The sequence below is a fragment of the Vulpes vulpes genome, chromosome 7 (genome assembly GCF_048418805.1).
Source record: "Vulpes vulpes isolate BD-2025 chromosome 7, VulVul3, whole genome shotgun sequence".
Taxonomy (NCBI): Eukaryota; Metazoa; Chordata; class Mammalia; order Carnivora; family Canidae; genus Vulpes; species Vulpes vulpes.
The window spans coordinates 79,474,247-79,482,226 of record NC_132786.1 but is presented as its reverse complement, the minus strand read 5'-3'; the positions used below and the strand labels follow the sequence as shown (position 1 = coordinate 79,482,226).

General features: G+C 43.5%; 1 pseudogene; it reads left to right on the top strand.

Annotated features, from left to right (window-relative positions):
* Nucleotides 1-4,476: 4,476 nt before the first annotated feature.
* LOC112935091 (dnaJ homolog subfamily B member 6-like) lies at nt 4,477-5,535 on the top strand (annotated as a pseudogene).
* Nucleotides 5,536-7,980: the final 2,445 nt, after the last annotated feature.

Genomic DNA, 7,980 nt, shown 5'->3' with positions numbered 1-7,980 from the left:
CCAAGAGGAAAGACTACTTAAAATGAAGATAGATGAAAATGAGAGAGAAGAAAAGGAATGAGTTATTGCTTAAATTTCATTAAGACAGAGTAGTAGAATCTGTTGAAATGGAAGAGCTCTGCCACTGCGTACAGGACTCTTCAGTCTCTACAGCCAACCAGCTAAACAGGCTCACTCTTTTCGTAAGTGTTGACTGCCATCTCTTCCTGTTCTAGGCACCCTAGGCAATTAGAAAATTCTCTTATATCTAACCAAAATTTTTCCAGTTGTACTTCCACCCATTGTTCTTAGTACCACCATATAAAGTAGTGCCATTCCAGCTATCTGAGGTAAAAGCCATATCTTTTGTTTTTGTTTTTGCCAATTCACCGAAGATTCTGTGTTTGTGTGCCTGCATGCATCAGAGTGTAAAACACAAAATCACATGCTTAAATACTGTGGTAACATCAAATTGCTATAAACTTTCTTTAAAAAAAAAAAGATTTATTTAATTTTCAGAGAGAAATAGTGTGTGGGAGCAGGGGCAGAGGGAGAGGGAAAGAGAATCTCAAGCAGACCCAGTGCTAAGGGTGGAGCACAAGGCAGGGCTCCATCTAGAGACTCTGGGATCAGGACCTGAGCTGAAACCAAAAGTCGGACGCTTAATCGACTGCACAACCCAGACAACCTGAAAGTTTCTAAGGTTTTATGCTCAATTTCTGATTTTATCAGATGGGTAACAAGCAGGTCACAAACCAGCATCGTCTGCAGACTACCCTTGGAATAGCATTCAAGGACAGGACTACATGGTTTGGCTTGGGTTCCTCCAGAGGCCAAGGCTGAGGCAAGAATTCTAATACAACTAGGTTACTTTGGAAATGAAATCATTAAGTACTTGGAATGGAGTAGGAAAGTAGAGAAGGAATAAAGTGTGGGTTGTCAAGCCATTTTCCACTGTGGGCTCAACTCCACAGGGAAACTCTGGAAGACAGTGTTAAATAGATCTCAGATTTCTCCCTATCAAGAGGAAAGGAAGATGGGAGTTTTATGCACCAAATCCCTGTTTGTTATTGGATCAAAAAAGCTTCTAGGGCATTAACCTCTGGCTCTTCTGACTTTTGCTGTACTCTTGCCCCATATGCCACTGTGGCCAGAAAACAATGCCTGCAGGCCAAACATCACAGGTGTTGACACAAGTAGCTTCCAGTCTGCAGAGGTGAGTGCCAGCAGAGCAAGGGTGTGACACTAACGGCCGCTACACAATACAGTGCAAAATTGTGCAGGGGGCTTGAGCATAGAGTTCTAAGAGGGAAAAAATGGCTCCCCAAAATGTGAAAAGATATTCTCCTACAATTATAAGCAGAGGCATATAGAAACTGAAACTGCACTGAGATGCCATTTCTCACCTAGCGGGTGGGCAAAACTCCAAGAGTTTGAGCACACTCTGTGTGGGTGAGGCTGTGAAGACATGCATTCCCTTCTACTGCTCTTGAAATATGCAAACTGGGACCACCCCTATGGACAGCAATAAGGCAATATCTTTCAGGTTAAAAATTCATAGTTAGGTTTTGACCTGGGGCCCCACTTCTGAGAATTTGTCCTATGGATATGCCTGCACTAATTTGAGGTGAAAAATGAGCATTGCTGCTCATTTCTTCTTGTTTTTTTTTTTCCTGTGAATAACAACATTGTAAAAACAGAACATGGGCAAGAACTCAAACATTGATTTTTGTAACTGATTAAGTTACCTGTGATGCTTTCACAGAATGGGACTGTAAACAACTGTTTAAACTACAAACGAGGCACCTTCTTTATATATATGGAAAGATCTCCAAAATGTATTAAGAAAAAAAAATAAGTTGCAAAACAACATACATTGCTTGATTCCTTTTGTATATGTGTATTTGCTTGCCTAAAGAAACACTGTGGGGGCACCTGGGTGGCTCAGTGATTGAGCGTCTGCCTTTGGCTCTGGTTGTGGTCCCAGGGTCCTGGGATTGAGTCCCACATTGGGCTCCCTCACAGGGAGCCTGCTTCTCCCTCTGCTTGTCTCTGCCTCCTTCTGTGTGTCTCTCATAAATAAATAAATAAATAAATAAATAAATAAATAAATAAATAAAATCTTTGAAAAAAAAAAGAAAGAAAAAGAATCACTGTGGAAGGATTCAAAAGAAAGGAATGAAAAATCATACCTAAACAGGATAGAGGAACTGAGTAGAAACAGAAGTAGAAGCACTGATATCTTTTACATCACTTTAATTTTTTTATTATATGAGTCATTTACCTAGGTTTTTAAAATAAATTTAATTTAAAAAGTAATTGGTTGCTTGTTTCTGCTAAGTCTTCTCTTGTTCAGGCTAAGCCTCACCAACTCATCCAGTCTTTCCTCTTATACAATAATTTTTAAATTTGTTGTCATACCATTCCATCTTCTTTGAGCCTCCTACAAGCATTTCAATGATCCCAAAAACAATCTAGATGAGGTGTAGTCACATTGGAGCACAATATGATTGCTACTTCCCTATTCCAGATCATTAATGTAGGTAAGCTTGTATTAGGTTGTCATTGGGAAGTTTTTTGATAGTCACACAACACCAGGATTGCATCACATAACATGCCTAAATTCTTTTCACATAAAATATGAAGTCCATTCTCTCCACAATCTGCCCTATTGGCCTCATCTCAGCCCCTTCCATCACCAAAACCACACACACCGAACACTGATTGCCACAAATATTTTTAAACTTAAGTGTAAAGCAAAAACAAATACTCTTTATTATCTTTGCCATAATTCTGTAAATCTAAAACTGTCCTAAAATAAAAGATTTATTTTTTAAAATTGACAAACAGGGGCAGCCCTGGTGGCGCAGCGGTTTAGCGCTGCCTGCAGCCCGGGGTGTGATCCTGGAGACGAGGGATCGAGTCCCACATCGGGCTTCCTGCATGTAGCCTGCTTCTCCCTCTGCCTGTGTCTCTGCCTCTCTCTCGCTCTCTCTGAACGAATAAATAAATAAATCTTTAATAAAAAAATTGACAAACAATCTATCCTATTCTTATTAAAGTGTATTTTGTAGAAAATAACCTATCCTTCTGGCCTGGAAGATTGTTTTAAATATTAATTGAATTTTCCAACATGTGTGCGGTCTACACATTTCCTAAATATAGCTTCCATGTCCTTATTTTAGTTTTTGATAACAAATATAGAAACATTTTATCCATAACTTCCAACTTCAACTGTGATATTTCATAGGCTAGATGAAGCCTAGAGATTATCTAATCTAATAAACTCATTTCACAGATGTGGAAACTGAAGCCCAAGGGGGTGAAGTCATTTCTGCAAGGTCACACTGCTACATTGTAACAAAGTAAAATTAGACCACAGATGACCTGATTCCCAGGCTCAGAGTTTTTCTGGTCCTTTTGGAAGCAGATGACTCCATTGAAAACAAATTGGCTGGAGATCAAAATCAAAACGGTCAAAAGGACAGATTGATCAGAAACAGGTATATCCAGCTACCAATTTTGGACTTTTTGACTGAAAAGTCATCAAAAGATGAGCAGCTTTACCTTTAGAAAAGTGACAAATAAGACTAAAAGAACACCATTATACAATCTAGTGGTTTATTTATATTGCCTATGATTATTAGAATGTTAAATAATGCTAAATGATATTTTAACTCCTTTCACATTCTCTAATTAAGATATCAGAGTCTTAGTAAACATTTGAGAGATACCCAGCGATAAAAGTTATGCATTATTAATCTCTGTTGGAATCTTTTCCCCATAGGAAGATGACTTTGTCAAATTGCTTTAATATAAAGGAAATTTATGGTAAAAGTGTTTTTTTTTTTTTTAACTGGCTAATGCATCAAGTAGACATCACTGGCAGCCATAGAGATGACCCACTCCCATGGCCCTTCAAGAGAACCTGCAGACAGCCTTCCACTACCCTATCTTGGAATACACCACCCCATGCGCTCAGTCCGTGATCCACGTTGAGCCTGGGCTGCTCCCGGTCTGCACCTGTGCATGACTTGGGGACTGGAACCAAGCGACTACTGCCTCATGCAAGACTTTTTTTTTTTTTTTTTTTTTTTTTATGATAGGCACACAGTGAGAGAGAGAGAGAGGCAGAGACACAGGCAGAGGGAGAAGCAGGCTCCATGCACTGGGAGCCCGACGTGGGATTCGATCCTGGGTCTCCAGGATCGCGCCCTGGGCCAAAGGCAGGCGCCAAACTGCTGCGGCACCCAGGGATCCCCCAAGATTTTTTTAATGGTCAAGTTTTGTTTGAGGATTTCCCATTGCCCTGCCTCGCCATGAGTGAGTTTTCCACAACTGCACAGGGATCCCAATCCCTTCCCTTCTTTAAAACAAGAAAACAGGCCGCGGCTGCCAGCGCCGCCCTGCGGGAGCCGAGGAGACCCGGGCCGCCGCCCCGCCGCGCCTCCTGCCGGCCGCCGGCTCCCGCCCGCGACTCACCCAACAGCCTGTTGAAACGTGGTGGATGACTACGAAGTTGTGGGCGCGCAGGGACGGGCCTCAGCTGCGGGTATTAAAAAGGCGTGACGGAAACTGGCCCTAAAGTGGCACCCAGCTAAAAACCCTGAAAACAAAGAAGCAAGAGAGGAAATTCAAGCAAGTAGCTGAGGCGTATGAGGTGTTATCAGACGCAAAAAAAACGGGACATCCAGGACAGATCCGGCAAAGAAGGACTAAATGGTGGAGGTGGAGGTGGAGGTGGGGGTGGAGGTGGGGGTGGGGGTGGGGGTGGGGGTGGGGGTGGGGGTGGGGGTGGAGGTGGGCGTGGAGGTGGAGGTGGGGGTGGGGGTGGGGGTGGGGGTGGGGGTGGGGGTGGGCGTGGAGGTGGAGGTGGGGGTGGGGGTGGAGGTGGGGGTGGAGGTGGGGGTGGGGGTGGGCGTGGAGGTGGAGGTGGGGGTGGGGGTGGAGGTGGAGGTGGAGGTGGGGGTGGAGGTGGGGGTGGGGTGGGGGTGGGGGTGGAGGTGGGCGTGGAGGTGGAGGTGGGGGTGGGGGTGGAGGTGGGGGTGGAGGTGGGGGTGGGGGTGGAGGTGGGGGTGGGGGTGGAGGTGGGGTTCCTTTTGACACTCCATTGGACTTTGGCTTCACATCCCGTAACCCAGATGATGTCTTCAGGGAATGTTTTGGTGGAAGGGACCCGTTTTCCTTGGACTTCTCTGGGAGCCGAAGAGGCCCCCGTGGGAGCAGGAACCGAGGCACGGGGTCGTCGTTCTCCGCCTCCAGTGGATTTGCGTCCTCCGGAGGAGGCTTTTCTCCTTTTGATACAGGATTTACTTCCTTCGCATCGCCAGGTCGCGGGGGCCTCACTTCATTCTCTTCCACGACATTTGGTGGTAGTGGGATGGGCAACTTCAAATCTATATCCACTTCTACTACAATGGTTAATGGCAGAAAACTCACTACAAAGAGAGTGGTGGAGAATGGTGAAGAAAGAGTAGAAGTTGAGGAGAACGGCCAGTTAAAGGCCTTAACCATAAATGGTAAAAGGAGCAGCTGCCGCGCTTGGATAACAAGTAAGCAGAAATGTTAGCTGAACGGGCACCACTGAGGACGGGCAGGAACGCTTTTTTTTTTTTTTTTGAAGATTTCAAACGAACTCAACTTTCAGTATAACTGTACCTAATCTAAAGTATTTTTTTTAAATTTTTATTTATTTATGATACGGGGGGGGGGGGGCAGAGACACAGGCAGAGGGAGAAGCAGGCTCCATGCACCGGGAGCCCGACGTGGGATTCGATCCTGGGTCTCCAGGATCGTGCCCTGGGCCGAAGACAGGCGCCAAACCGCTGCGCCACCCAGGGATCCCCTAATCTAAAGTATTTATACACAGCTCATCGGAGCCCTATTTGTCATAGACTTTTGAGTTGATTGTTGGGACCACATAATAGGACCATTGTTTTGGGGTTTCTTTGTTTTGTTTTGTTTTGTTTTGTTTTGTTTTTGTCTTTAAAATGGTTGTAAATCTCTGTATGCACTTTGCTTTTTTATTCAACATAATCCAAGGTGGCCGTGACTCTTTCGTACACTGACACCAGCACGGACCTGCTTTTCCATAGTGTTTGAAATGTGAGCCAAGTAGAGTCGGCCTGCTGTGAAGTTAACATTGCCAGGATGAATCTTCCACAAAAATAATTTCAAACCTTTTCAGTATTTAGTAGTGAGAGATATTAATGCATTAATGGTAATACATTTCTCGTTTAATATAAATTGAGGATGTTTTTCTAGTTGTGCATGAACACTGGCAACTTAGTAAGATTTGACAATTGTTTAAATATGTAATGTTAAGCTTAGGTTTAAAAAAAAGTAAACCGGGATCCCTGGGTGGCGCAGCGGTTTAGCGCCTGTCTTCGGCCCAGGGCACGATCCTGGAGACCCAGGATCGAATCCCACGTCGGGCTCCTGGTGCATGGAGCCTGCTTCTCCTTCTGCCTGTGTCTCTGCCTCTCTCTCTCTCTGTGACTATCATAAAATTAAAAAAAAAAAAAAAAAGTAAATCTGGTAGGGATCCCTGGGTGGCGCAGCGGTTTGGCGTGAGCCTTTGGCCCAGGGCGTGATCCTGGAGACCCGGGATCGAGTCCCACGTCGGGCTCCCGGTGCATGGAGCCTGCTTCTCCCTTTGCCTATGTCTCTGCCTCTGTGTGTGTGTGACTATCATAAATAAATAAATTTTTTTAAAAAAGTAAAGCTGGTAAACTGGGTCTTTGTCATTTGCTTAAAAAAAATGCGAATGTGTTTGGTGCATTCAAAAAAAAAAAAAACAGGAAAACAAGGGTATACATGGGGAAGAATGCAGAATGGAAGGTGCTCCAAGTCACATTGGAAAGTGCATTCATATACACACAGGAGTGTGTTGTATGGGAAGAGCTTCCCTGCCTTTTCAAGTTAATAAATTTGTACAATGTTTTGAGAAAATGCCAAAATCCAAAATAGAAATATCCCTTACAGTCTTACCTGTCTAGAATATTAGCACTATTCTTTCTCCTGCATGTTCTTCCGAGCATAAACACACATGCTCATGGATACACAAATACATTTTTTTAAATATTTTATTTATTCATGAGAGACACAGAGAGAGAGGCAGAGACACAGGCAGAGGGATAAGCAGGCTCCATGCAGGGAGCCTGACGTGGGACTCGATCCCGGGTCTCCAGGATCAGGCCCTGGACTGAAGACGGCACTAAACAGCTAAGCCACCGGGGCTGCCCACAAATACATTTTTCTTAATAAGATTATCCACAAGGTTTCCAGTCAATATTTAGGAAGCAGCTTATGTTAAGATAAATTTTTGTAGCCACCATGTTAAGAGCTGCCTAGAATTCTACTGTGCCATGTGTATTTTCGTTCCCGTAGGATGGCCAGCTAGGCTGCTTTGTGGTTGAATTTTTGTCCTTGGAAGTATCTCAGTGAACAGACTTATGCTTGCATTTTTTCCTATCTGACCTTTCCCTCACTTTCACCTTTAAAGGTATAAGACGTGTATTCCCATAGGAAGGCTCCCCCCTGCATTATCCTTCAAGGAGTTTCCTCCCATGTATCTCTCTTTCTACTTGCTGTCTGCTTCTTGGAGGATTGACAAAAGCATCAGTGGCTGAAAAGTCACAAAGTTAATTATTTTTTATTATGATGTATCTTCAATATCATAACATTAATTATGTCTTTCATTAAAATAAACCCTTCAACAATGAGTTTCACTAACTCATATATTAAGGTAAGACAGGCATAAATAAGCCAAGATGCATGTAACAGAATGTGTTAGGAACGTGCCACTAGAGGTGGCATTGACTTTTCCAGGCTCCAATCCTTACCCATAAAACAGAAGATAACATATGTTCCTAAAAAAGATATATCTTTATATCCTTTAAGATATAAAATACCCTTCAAAACACACAGAATATATACCCTTTATAAAGATATAAAATATCCTTCAAGACACACAGAGGAAAAATAAGTATTTCTATTTCA